We start from the raw sequence: 14,394 nt of genomic DNA, 5'->3' as shown, positions 1-14,394 counted from the left end.
TGGCACGTGGGCTTATTTGCTCTGCGGCATGTGGTATCTTAGTTCCCCGACCAGGGATCAAACCCGTGTCCCCTGCATTGAAAGGCGGATTCTTTACCGCTGGACCACTAGGGAAGTCCCCCAGTGAGTCTTATGGACAATTTCATTAATAGTTTGAAGAAGCAGATAATTATAATGCTATATCACACACTGTAGAGAAAAAGAAAGTACACCCATTTATTTTATAAAATTAGCAAAATCTTGATAACTGAGAGCTGACAAAGATAGTGCAAAAAGAAAATTGAAATTTGTCCTATCTCACTTAATGAATATAGTTGTAGAAAGTCTGTATAAAGTACTTGCAGATTAAATTCAACAAGTCATTATTACATTTTTTTCTGATTTCAAAAACAATACATATTTCCTCCAGAAAATATAAAGTGGTGTAAAGTAGAAAAATTTAAGTCACACTTGATCTTTCCACCCTGTGGTAACTACTGATAATATTTTGATATATTTACTTCCATGTTTTTTTCCAGAGCAGTTATCTATATAGTTATAGATAACTATATTACTATAGCTGTATAGTTATTTTAACATACTGATTAGAACTGCTTTTTTCCCCATTGGATATGTCAGATCTCTCAGTATATTAAAAGAATATAACCAAGAGACATTCTTTCAAGATCTAAGTATTGTATTAAGGAAACTATAAATAATAACACATTAGTACATTGATAAGTCAAAAAAACAGGAGGAAAGCGATATGCTTATCTCTACTGATCACAAAAATTTTTGATAAAATTCAACTATTCCACTCAAAGCTTTTATTACACTAAGAATAGGATAATTTATTTTTATTCTAAAATATTTAAATAATAACAAGCACCTATATTTCTACTCAATTGATTTTAAAATTGGTAACATGAGGACATATTTATAAAAGTTACATATAATCTCCTTTGACCACTACTCTCCAGTGACAACCCATAACATGAATGTTGTGTATATCCTTTTAGTTCATTTTTTTCTTTTATAATATGCTTACATAATCCTTTAATATGATAAAGAATAGCAATCTGAAACCAAGAGACACTAGCAAACTTACCAGTGAAATATTGAAGAAATGTCCACTAGAGCAAGAACAAGACAAGAATGCCCACTGTTACTTTATTTAACATTATTTTGGGGGTTCTTAGTGCAGTAAGATGAGCAATCATTAGAGGTATGTTTCCAATAACGAACAAAATAAGTACATAGTTGTTGGCTAATATTATTCTCTCTTCAGAAAAATATTCCCAAAAGAATCAACTGAAAAAGAATTCAGTAACATGGCTGATAAATGCAAACTAAATGTTCAAAAATGAATCATTAAAATTTTTATATATATTAGAATAAATTATATCTTAAAAACTAAAGGGATTAAAAGTACTTAACAACAACCAAAATTATAAAATACCTATGAATGATCTTAATAAGAAAAGTACATAACTTATAAAACTAGAAATTTGCTATCATAGATAAGTAAATAAAGGCGTTACATCAAGAAATAAGAAAATTTATTAGTGTCCATCTACCCAATTTACCTAAAGAAATAACCTTGATAAAGAGCAGTGTGCACAGCACAGTGTATTGGCATATTCAGATTTAAAAGTGTGTATTATTTTTATTAAAGAAAAGAAAACTTTAAAGTTCTTGAGATTTTTATGGTTTAATAGTAAGTGATGAGTGGGACTTCCTTGCCGGTCCAGTGGTTAAGACTCTGCACTGTTGCAGGGGGCACAGGTTCAATCCCTGGTCGGGGAACTAAGATCCTGCAATCCCCATGGCACGGCCAAAATAAAAATATAAATAAATGTTTTTCCTCAACTTTACTTCAAATTCAGGTTAAGTATATCAGTGGGATTTAAAAGTTGGTAATAAAACTTGTATGAACATTTCCCATTAGGCAGGGGACCATTAGTTTCAAAACAACCTCAGTGGATGGCTTCTTGGGCCTCTAGAGTTCTATCATACTAAAAATAGCCTTTCATGATAGAGCTTTGACTTGATTCAAAGGCAGGATAGGTTTTACAAGATTGCAACATGAAACATCAGTGGAGTCCAAAACACACACAGATGTGCACACACGTACACACCCCGTAATGGAGGCTTCCATTAAAAGAGGGGGATAGTAGTATAATGGACTACCTTGTGGAATGATGTTGATGGCCTTCAGTTCCTCATTGAAGATTTGTGTGTGTGTGTGTGTGTGTTTAATATTTATTTATTCTGGCTGCGTTGGATCTTAGTTGCGGCATGCAGGATCTTCGTTGTGGCATACAGGCTCTTAGTCGTGGTATGCAGGCTTCTTGGTTGCGGCATGCAGATTCTTAGCTGTGGCATGCAAACTCTTTAGTTGCGCCAGGCGTGCAAGATCTAGTTCCCCGACCAGGGATCGAACCCAGGCCCCTTGCATTGGGAGTGTGGAGTCTTACCCAGTGGACCACCAGGGAAGTCCCAAAGATTTGTGTTTTGTTTTTTCCTCATCAAACTAGTGTGTGTATCTCTTGGTAGCCAGAGTGATATCATATCAGATTGCAGTCTGTAGCTACAGCTTTCTTTTTTTTCACTGCATGAGAATATTAAATAAATACTACATTTTATTTGACTATTTAAACATTATAAAATTTCAAATTTAGGTTTCTTTTGATGATTGTGTATCTTCTGTTTTTCTTCTTTGATCTCCCAAAAGAATTTAAATGGTGTAAAGCAGATGGGTCTAGCAGCTTTATTTTGTCCATTTTACACCCCGCCCCCCACCCCAGGTCAGTCTTTTCCCTCTTCAGTATAGAGCTGGATAATCAAAGGGCTTGAATAGCAAGAACCCGTAAGAATTATGTCTTAAATAGTAAAAGAGAGAAGTGGCACCAAAGAAAAGACATTCTTGCTGGGGTGAAGTGCTTTGGTGTGTGCTGGTTACTTCTAGTTATAATCTCATAATGCATCCAGGGCCAGTAGCTTAACATTGGTTACAGTGAAGTCCAGTTGGTTTTGCTTGATAATTTATTGTCATACTCACTACATACCCTAACCAATCAAAAGGTGAAAAAGCGGATGGATGGGTGATTGGCTGACTGAATGATTCATTAATTCATTTAATAAATTTTCCTAGGCACATTGCCCTAGCTGCCATGAAGGACAAAACAAACAAACAAAAAGAATAAGATACACTTTCACCAAATGACCCAACAATCCCACTACTGGGTATATACCCAGAGAAAACCATAATTTAAAAAAACACATGCACCCCAATGTTCATAGCAGCATACAATAGCTAGGACATGGAAGCAACCTAAATGTCCATCAACAGAGGAATGGATAAAGAAGATGTGGTGCATATATAAATGGAATATTACTCAGCCATAAAAAGGAATGAAATTGGGTCATTTGTAGAGACGTGGATGGACCTAGAGAGTGTCATACAGAGTGAAGTAAGTCAGAAAGAGAAAAGCAAATATCGTATAATAAGGCATATGTGCAGAATCTAGAAAAATGGTATAGGTGATCTTATTTGCACAGCAGAAGTAGAGACATAGACGTAGAGAACAAATGTATGGATACCAAGGGAGAAAAGGGTGGGGATGCAGGAGTTGGGAGACTGGGATTGACAAATATACATTACTGATGCTATGTATAAAATAGACAACTGATGGGAACATACTGTATAGCACAGGGAACTCTACCTAATGCACTGTGGTAACCTAAATGGGAGGGAAGTCCAAAAGGGAGGGGATATCTGTATGTGTGGCTGATTCATTTTGTTGTGCAGTGGAGGCTAACAGAATATTGTAAAGCAGCCATACTCCAATAAAAATTAATTTTAAAAAAAGAATAAGATATAGATATAGTTTCATCACTCAAAGAGGAGATTAAAAACTATTAATGCTAGGCAGAATGAATAAGTGTTTTTATACAGTTAAAAATGATTGTGTTATTGGAATTTCATGCCATGTTATTCAACATGACTTGTACTTAAGGAAATTATTAAAACAAAACTTGCTTTATAGCATCTATATTGCCTTTTCTATATCTGTGTTGTTTGAACAGTTTAATACTGATGACTTTAAGTAGAGTTTTTTTGTTTTAATTGTTTTTGTCTCGTATCTAACAGGAAAATTTGGTGAACATGGAGAAATAGGAAAAACTAGGGGCTCCTAAGTACCTTAGGGAGTATGGATAGACAGTACATGGTGGTGAAGCACACTTGTACATTGCTAATAATGATTGCTCCCGGTAGCATACATGTGGGTTAAAGGTGTAAACCTGTGCTTCAGTAATTTGAGTTTCTCATGCAGTATTGGGACTGAAGTATTTTTGTTCTAGATTTGGTTCGAGGGGTAGTAGAAATGTCTGTATCCCATATAGCCAACTTTTCTTGATTCTAGACCTTTCACTTATTTTCTAAGTAATTCCTTTAAAAATTGATTTTGAGATAAGAAACATCATTCTTTTTGGTAGTCATACTGGAAATATCAGGGGTAAGCTAAGAGAACAAATTGTTGGTGTTTTTAATTTTAACATTGTCATTTTGGGCAATTCACATAACTGTTCTGTACCTGAATTTTACTTTTGTTAAAGTACTACCTCCTAAAGTTTTTATATTAAAAATAAATGTTCTTATCTAAACACCTAGGAGGTATTGTGTGACTTCAAAGTCCATTTTGTAGTACAGACTATCTTGTAGTAGTTGGGAGTGGAGATTCACATCCAGATTACTTAGATATGAACCTTAGCTTTGCCGTTTATTAGCTATGAACTCCTTGGACAGGTTTACCCCTGGGTGACTTAGCTTCCTCAACTACTAAATGGGGATAATAAAAGGTATCCTTCTTATAGCCTTGTTGTAAGAATTAGACAAAACAAAACACTTAGAATAGTCTCTGGCAAAAAAAAAAAGAATAGTCCCTGGCATTATGATACATGGTCGATTAATGTTACCTATTATTATCCATAGAGAATGGGGAGAAGGAATGCATAGGAAGTTGAACTTAATTTACCTTTTCTAAGCTTTAGCTTTCTTTTTCATCAGATCTTTTGTTAGAGATGTTCATATGTAACAGTAAATCATTTTGAGTTTAGTATTATTTTCTTTATGTTTGATTTTTTTGATGGAAACTTTTACCATTTAATGAAATGATCAGAAACCAGAAAACAGGAATGAAGGGGAGAAGAAGCAGAGACCAGAAATTAGCTTTGAGTGATTAAAAACTGGCGATGCTACTTTAGTCCTTTTGTTTCTCTTAGGAACTAGAAGAAAAGTGGAGCTATTTTTTTAAATCAGTTTTTTATAAGTCTAAAAGCAACAGTAATTAAAAGATTATGTTACTGTAAGCATCTATGGAAGTGAATTTATAGTAACATGCAACCCATAGCTAAGTTAGCAAGATAATCTCAATTATATCTGTCTTTTTCTTTTCTGTTTGCCATGAAACTGTTCGGTGATTTATTATAGTATGTTCAGTACCTACAGGCCTGGCATGTTTCCCAACACAAATACTCCATAACCTGAAAGGGACACTTAACAAGCTAAACTAGTGAAAGATCTTACTTTCCCTTTGCCTCCCTCCATTTAAAAAATATTTATTGAATGCCTTCTGTATGCTGAGAAGTATGTTACTAGCTGAGGATATAAAGACAATTTCTGTTCAAAGAATGTAGGAGAGACAAATAAGTAAGTAGATAATTTTAACAAAAGTGATTTATACCCCTATATGTAGAGGTATATACAGGGTGACTTCGGAGTACCGAAGGGGTGCATAATTCAGTCTTAAGTATAGAAAGGTAGATGTTCAAGGAGGGATTCCTAGAGGAAGTGAAACATAGACTGAATTTTGAAGGAGTGGGAGTTAGCCAGATTAAGGAATGGAGGGAGAGGACATTTTAGGCAGCTAGAAGAGCAGATGCATAGATAGATAGACCTGGGCAAATATATCATCTTTTAAGAATTCCAAGTGGTTTGGAATAGGACTAAAGACAGCAGGCATGGGAGAGTGGTGAGAGAAAAGGTTAGACAGAAAGATAGGCATTAGTGCAGCAACATGGATGGACCTAGAGATTGTCATACTGAGTGAAGTAAGACACACAGAGAAAGACAAATATTTGATATCGCTTATATGTGGAATCTAAAAAATGGTACAAATGAACTTATTTACAAAACAGAAATAGAGTCACAGATGTAGAAAACAAACTTATGGTTACCAAGAGGGAAAGGGAGGAGGGATAAATTGGGAGATTGGGATTGACATATACACACTGCTGTATATAAAATAACTAATAAGAACCTACTGTATAACACTGGGAACTCTACTCACTACTCTGTAGTGACCTATATGGGAAAAGAATCTAAAACAAGAGTGGATATATGTATATGTATAACTGATTCACTTTGCTGTCTACCTGAAACTAATGCAACATTGTAAATCAACTATACTCCAGTAAAAATTAAAAAAAGAAAGAAAGAAAGAAAGATAGACATTGGGCCAGGTCTTGAAGGATTTTTAATAAGCTGTGAAGAGCCCTGTCAGATTTGTGTTTTTGTAAAGGTCATGGTGGTACCACTGTTGAGAATAGATCAGAAAGGGACAAAACTGGAGTCAGATAAGAAGGAAATTATTACTGTCCCAAACGCACATAAAAGGATGTCACATTTGAAAGCTGTGATCCACAAATAAATTCTGTCAGACTGGGATTTATAAAATTGTTTAAAGATATAGAAGACTTTTTGTCCCAAGTGAATAAATCCCAGAAGAATCATTTTAACCCTTTATCTTTTTTTCTTTTCATTCACTACAAATCAACACAACAAACTTGGTTGTCAGCAATTTGGATTTTAGGATAGGTGGTATTCTGAAGGCTCTTGGTGCCTAGGCCTGGGAGCAAGATGAGAATGGGTAAAGTGTTTAATAGCTAATTGGATCCTGTTTGATTTGGGGCTTTTTCAACAAAGGAACTTATTTTTAGGCTGAAAAAACAGTAATCAGATTTGCATCTGGGATGGTTTTATTTGGTGACTACATTTTTATAGACCCGGTAGCACTAATAAAGATTAGCTTTTCAGAAAGGTTAAACTAGGATTGGGCTCATTGCTTTAACATAGACAGATGAGCAAAGGGACAGGTTGTTCATATTTTCTCTGACCTCATACATTGTCTTCCTAAAGTGTTAATGTGTTTCACTGTTACTTTTTTTTTTTTACAAGATTTAGAAGCAAAGGTATGTATAATCCAAAACACTACTTCTCTTTGAATTTAGAAATTATATACATAACTTTTTTTTCTCCTGTACCTCACCTCCTAGGTTCTGTGGTTGTGAAAGTTTGAGAGTTTTGAGGGAAGAGAATGGTATAAAAGAGATGGTATTTCTTACATGAAAAACGAAGAATAAAGTACATTTGAATTACTGACTGGAGCAAGTTTGATAGAAACACCATTTATATGGTCATCCTTGGTTCTTCTGTGGAATTACTGTTGACTCATAGTGTAACCAGGTGTTCATTACTCAGAATTTTTATTTAGTAGAAGATGAAGTCTGTATTCTCCTGCACGTGTACCGGAAAAGAATGTTTAAGGAGATTTCTTGTTAGAAATTTCTGAATAACTTTTACAAATGTTATAGCTATCATCAGACTTATTGTATTTCCACTGGATATGTGGCTGAGTGTTGGTAATATTTGGATTTCTTTCTCACTGTCTGAAAGTGAAACTGAGAACCAAATGAGTTAGAAAGAGTTATGAAAGAGAGGAGGAAGGAGAGACGTGGCAGTGACTAGTAGTCATCTCTGAGTCATCAGCAATGAATGCCACTTTACTGGAGAACATTCAGTGTTTCAAAGCCCTGTGACGGGCAGCTCCTTGATTTCTGACTGGTTAGTTTCTACACATCATTGATACCTCCAGGTTCCTTAGTAGACAGAGGCCACTTGGGACTTAGTTTTTATGAATATCATGTGGTTTTATTAAATATTTTTTTCTTTAAGATTAAGATTTCTCAATCACTTTCATTGTAACTACATGAAAAAATACTATTTGGGGTAGATAGAATATTAAATGGACGGCCAGTAAGATGGAGGTGGTTAATTTTCAATTGGTAACAAATGGATATAATTCTCAGTAGATCTTTAAATTGAAATAAAACCATCCTTCCTTGAGCTTTGAGTTGTTATTAATAGTCAAAGACTTTACTTAAGTGTTACTAGGAAAAGAAACAGTAGTTTAACTGTTAAAGTAAGAGTATCAAAGATTGTGAGTATAAATAGCTCAATAGTTTGTGACTGAATAAAAGGAAACTTTTTTTTTTACTGTCAGTGTTCCTTCGGAGTATACTGCCTCTAGTAGTTGGTGTTTAGTCATTGGTGCCATGGAAAATAGATACCACATGCTGATGCAATACTCTGTTTTGCATTGTTACTGGAAGACTTGTAAGTGTGCTTTAAAAATACTTTGGGTTTGGCCTATCTGATAGAACTTTGTGCAGTGATGGAAATGTTCTAGATCTGCACCGTCCAGTGTGGTGGCCATGTGTGAAATGTGGCTAGTACAACTGAGAAACTGAATTGCAAATTGTGTTTAGTATAAATGTATTAAATATTAATATAGATATAAATAATCATACGTAACTAGTGACCACAGTATTAGACAGCACATCTTTAAATATTTGAGAACTGAGCAGCCCATTTGATAACCCTTACGTCACTGACCAGTCATTAAAATATACTATAGTTGTAATTAATATTTACTTTTAGTACGTTAATTGAGGAATGTGTTGTTTATCTCAGGTCTTTGTTTATATGTCATCTTCCCAATGAGGCCCTTCTGCTTGCACAGTTTATAATTTAGCACCCTCTTTCTCAGCCCATCGTATTTCCTTTCCCTGAATAATTTTTTTTCTATAGCACTTATCACCATCTAACATACTAGAAAGAAGGCATAGATTTTTCCCTCTTTGTATCCAGTCGGTGTTTCCAACACCTAGAACAATAACTGATACTTTAGAGGTGCTCAGGACATTTTTGTGGAATGAATAAATGAGGATTGTGGTTTCCCAATAATAATACCCTAATTCATTAAGCACTTATTTTGCATTCTATGGCAAGCATTGAGTTGGATTAGCTATATAAAGTGCACCATGACCACTGTTCTCTTCCATAATAAAACATTTCTTGGAACCATTATTTGAAACAGAACACTGAATTGGTTGTCGTTAGTTTGACTCTGCTGTAGAATTTCAGAACCTGAAGGGAGCTTGGCAATAATTTGATTCAGGTGCCTGATGTCACATAGTGGATTAAAGTTTGATAAATGTCATTTGTATCCTCTTCTCATTTCCCTTTTTCCCTCATCCACACAACCTGTGAATCTTTTTGCTCAGTTTTTTTTTCCACTTCTTCTCATCTCCATTCAGCTAATTCTTTTTTTTTAATTAGGATTTTTAACAAATTAATTAATTTATTTATTTTTGGCTACGTTGGGTCTTCGTTGCGGTGCATGGGCTTCTCATTGCCGTGGCTTCTCTTGTTGCAGAGCACGGGCTTTAGGTGTGTAGGCTTCAGTAGTTGTGGTGTGCGGGCTCAGTAGTTGTTGCTCGCGGGCTCTAGAGCACAGGCTTAGTAGTTGTGGTGCACGGGCTTAGTTGCTCCGCGGCATGTGGGATATTCCTGGACCAGGGCTCGAACCCGTGTCCCCTGCATTGGCAGGCGGATTCTTAACCACTGAGCCACCAGGGAAGTCCCCCATTCAGCTAATTCTCATTTTCATCTAGGCCTACCTTTTCCACTGACTCTACTGTACTCTGAGGAACTACCTAATCCCTTAACCCAACCAGAGAGAAACCTTTCGTCTTTCTTAACTGAAACTTTCCTGTTTACTGTAATTTTTATAACTAACTCCTCAGTTCTAGAAACGTCTCCTGACCACTAGGGCATCCTTAAGAATTTATTGTCTTCGAAACAAAAACTTTAAGAGAAAGCAAAAAGAATTTCTGTAGCTCCAATTTCCTAGCCTGAGGTCTCTTATTCCATGGATCTGAAAGCAGTCCTGCTGGCATAATTTCAGTTTCTTTCTCCCATAAACACAGTCCAACATACTGTAGGTTTGTAAACATATACATTACTTCATGCCTGCCATATGTATAGCCACTGTGATGTAAAGGCATAGCAGAACCTCCCCATTTTTTCCTAAGGAACGGTGGTACTTAAATGTAAGCATTCGGTGGGGGGGGGGAGTCATTTATATGAAGAATCTAAGTGAGGTGAGAAGGATCCAAATATATTAAGCACTTTCAGTCATCAGACTATAATTTAGAGATTTCTCCTATTTAATCCTCACAAAAACTCTGAGTAATTATCTCTATCTCATATAAGTTAAGTAACTTGTTCAGAGTCACCTAATCAGCAAATGGAAAAGCTGAAATTTTACAGTTATGTATATGTAACTCCAAAGCCTCGAAAGCTTTCCTCCGTTGGTAAGCCATGCTTCCTTCTGGAAGTGGGGGTAGGCAGGGGACAAGAGTTACAGTATTTGATGTAGAATAGGCGGCGCGTGTGTTCATTTTTTGCCTCCAATGAGCCAGCCACAGAAAGAAACCAGTGTCACTGGGAGTAAGAGGGATGAGTATCTGGTGGTACAGGGGCTCCCCCTTAACTTTAATCTCTGTCTTTCAGCCTGTTCTTCCGGCTAGTTCACATGGAGTAGAAGTGCTTTCTGCTGAGGATCTTGAGCCTAGCAGTCGTGATTATATGAGGGTTTATGTAAACATTCACTTGACACATTTGTCTTCTTTGAAAGTTATTACGACTTGCAAAGCAGTAAATTCTCAAAAACCATCATAAGCATGCCATTTTTTCACACAGAATTGAGAGTTTCACAGTAGTTCTCAAGATTGTTTGGAATGATAAACTAGTCTGTGGTCTTGACATTTCTTCCAGCCTTCGTCTGTGGCACTTTTCGCTTTAACTGTCTTTTGCTACCAGATTCTGTGAGCAAAGCTTAAAGTTGAGGAATGCTGTTTCTTCCCTTGTCCTCAAGGTTAATAAATACTTTCTGCATGTCCACCATGCACTGAGTCGTGCCAGGCACTAAGGGCTTAAGTGTAAACACATCATGGTTCCTGCCCAGCAGAGAAGTCGGAAGATCATTGCAGTTTAGGGTGATACATCCGGCACCATCAGTCATGATCAGCTCTTTACCTCTCCAGTCTTATCTCTTGCTGCCCTTACCTTTTTCTCACCTCTGTTATTCCTTCTGTGACTGACTCTCTCAGATTTTAGAAGTCACTTAATTCAAGATATTTTCTCTCATCTCTCAGGAGAAAGCTAGATGCCCCCAGCCCCATCAATATGTGTTTGCGTAGCACCTAGGTACTTATCATGCTCTATTGTCGATCCTACTTATTTGAACTGTAATCACCTTAAGGACAAAAACTATTCTTTTTAGTTCCAGCGCATTGCTGGGCACATAATCAGTGACCAGGAAATCTTTGTCTGAATTCTGCTTGAGTGACTAAGAAAAGGCTCTTAATAGTGGAAGCTTCATTTGAGCCAATTCTTAAAGGATGGGTAGGAGTTCCCTAGGTGGATCTGGGAAAGAAATTCCAGGCCAAGGGAGTGGTTTGTACAAATAGATGAGACAATGAAGAGTTTACAAGTGACTAGCAAGGCATTCTCATTTCCACATGGAATATGAGACATAGGTTATTAATTGTAGGATGTTATCTCCTATTCAGAGCCAGCCAGACTAGATTAGAGTTAGATGGTGGAATAAAGAATAGAAAGCTGCTCCCACCCTCAATTATATATAAAGAAGTTGAAAATTAGTCTTTTACTTGAATATGTATCTGTGTGACCTGTTAATAATTTCTGTTGGTCAGCCTTTCCTAGAGGAAAGTGACTCTCTTCCCAACCTCTCACTAGAGCTCACCTCCTTGAGACGTCTCAAACTTAAAGTGGTATGCTGAATTAAGCTGAGGGAGATGTAATTGAAATAGCGAAGAGCTTACTCTCCTAGGTAAGCCAATTTATATTGGTACCTCAGCATAAAAGTACATTTAAATGGAAGCATTATACTTTTGTGATTGATCTTGTAAACTGTTTATTGACAGTATAAAGCATGTTCTCACGTTAGTGTCTGATGTGCTGGCCAACAAAAAGTTTTGGAATTGTAAGTGTCACTAAAGGTTTTGAATGTTCAGCAGTGTTTGTTTAGAAACAGTTCTTAATATGAGACTGGTTGGGGGCTTCAATTGCCCCCAATAAAATGAGACTGGTTGGGGGCTTCAATTGCTATCTAAATCTAAGCTGTAACTTAGATTCCTTTGCATATTAAACTTTATAAGGCCTTTTTTGCTCTTTCCCTAAATAAAATAGGAAGAGATTCACAAATTTTAATCGGTTACTTGCCCCATTCCTTGAGGCAATAAGCTGTGGAAGAAAAGTACTCTAAAAAGAGAGTATCTTATTAGGTGACACTTAAGAGAGAGTTGTCTACTTCTTATAAAGTTGAAGTGAGAGTTACCTTTGCATTTCTAAAATGTAATGCATGGAAAACTAGAATGAACATAAGGCCTTATTGTTAAATTTTAAAGCCATCAGTGGGCCAATACTTTCCACTCTCCCTGCTTGTCTACTTTTGTCAGCACAAAGTAAATATTGATGTTAAAATGAAACTGAAACATGTTGGTTAGGGAACATGTGTTAGTTTGGTCCATAGGCAACAGAATTAGAATCTCTGAGAGATTTGTCATTGTTGTAGAGTGTGAACTTCCCTGGGAAATGAATGTATCTTTAGGAAATAAATATTTCCTTGGCCATTTATACAAGAGCCAAAGTGAGTCCTGGAGATAGAATCAGGAGACTTGGGTTTTAGTCCTGTCTCTGAGCAAAGCATTTAACCTCTTGAACCCTCATTTCCTTCTTCTGTAAAGAATAGGAGATTGAGCCAAATGATCACTAAGAATCCTTTTTCTAATCTTTGAGTTTATTGCTGCTTTCAAATACCCAAGATCAGCAGTGAGCCAAGTCAAGTTGGACATTTAAATTTGGCAGGTGGTAAACAGCAGCCATATGAGGATCCTTAAATCTATCTGTTCTACTCTTGTATAATTCTGTCAACATGAACTAGATTCTATAATACTGTTTCTGGGCTCTGTGTGTGTGTGTGTATGTGTTTGTGTGTTTAATGTGCCTGGTTTGAACTAATTCATGATAATACACACATCTGGGCTGTTCCATCTGCTTAATGTTTCTGTGCTCCAACCTGATTGTGTTCAGACTTCCTCCTTGGCCTGCTTCTTCCAGTTTGCTCTCTGGATTCATGGTACAGAAATGTCATCCTCTTCCGTTTCTGACTAAGCTCCTTGTAATGACTGGGTTTTCTGCCATGTACCATTGTCTGGCTGCCCCTGACCTGCCCTCTCCTTTTTTGACTTGTTTTTTTTTTTTTTTTTTACTGTAACAGCTGTGATAGGTATTGCTTGCATTTATTGAGAGCTTTCCATGTGCCAGGCACATTACAAAGTGCTTTATTTCTGTTCATGTCATTTAATGCCTTGTACCGGTAAGTATTGTTATGCCCACTTTACAAATGAGGAAATAACTTGCCTAGTGTTAACACCTAGTCATAGATCTGGAATTAAGATTTTAGTCTGCCTCCAAAGCTCATCTTCTTAAACAATATGCTGTATTGTCTGCATGATGATGATAACTACAATATGCTGAGCACCTACTAGGTGCTGGGCAATGCATTTGCCACCTTTTGCTTCCCCATTTTACAGTAGTGGGTGGTGCTCTTGCACATGATCTGCTTTTAGGCTAATAAATGTAAGGGCCAGCTTAGAAGGAATTTGACATTCTTAGATTGGAACATTCTTTTAATGTAAAATTTCGCTGTTTTTTTCCTTTTATTCTTTCCTATTTTAATGGTCAATATCATAATTTTTTTTACTACTACCAGTACTAACAACTGAGTTTTGCCCAAGTGTACACTTTCTTTTTTCTTACTGATGCCTTAGCATTGTCGTTTTCTTATTCCTTACCTTCGCTATTTTTTTAACCAAAAGCAGATAATAGAGATAAGATAATGGGGAAAGAGGAGCAGGTGCTAGGGAAAGGCAAAGGAAAAATCCAGATACTAGAAATCTTTCCAAAATCTCAGTTTGGAGAACAAAGTTTTAGACTAAAAGCTCAGTTTTAGGGGTAGCTGTCATTTGTTAATGGAATATTAGGGTTTTGACAAACACAGGATTTGACCTCAGTAGCCTTATTCTCATCTGATAATAGGGTAAATAATATATTCTTCACAATGCCTGTTTATTTGTGGTGATAATTAAAGGACATAGACAGTATAAAACTCCTTAATATAGTGCTCAAAATTGTTAGTTCCC

General features: G+C 36.3%; 1 protein-coding gene across 11 annotated transcripts in view; it reads left to right on the top strand.

Moving 5' to 3' along the window:
* The window catches only part of PHACTR4 (phosphatase and actin regulator 4), a 113,976-nt gene that overhangs the window by 53,460 nt on the left and 46,122 nt on the right, over positions 1–14,394 (top strand). The gene's annotated exons all lie outside the window — the stretch shown is intronic.

Source organism: Eubalaena glacialis, chromosome 3 (genome assembly GCF_028564815.1).
Source record: "Eubalaena glacialis isolate mEubGla1 chromosome 3, mEubGla1.1.hap2.+ XY, whole genome shotgun sequence".
Classification (NCBI taxonomy): domain Eukaryota; kingdom Metazoa; phylum Chordata; class Mammalia; order Artiodactyla; family Balaenidae; genus Eubalaena; species Eubalaena glacialis.
Note: the sequence above shows the minus strand (reverse complement) of the source record. Positions and strands in the feature narration are given on the sequence as shown.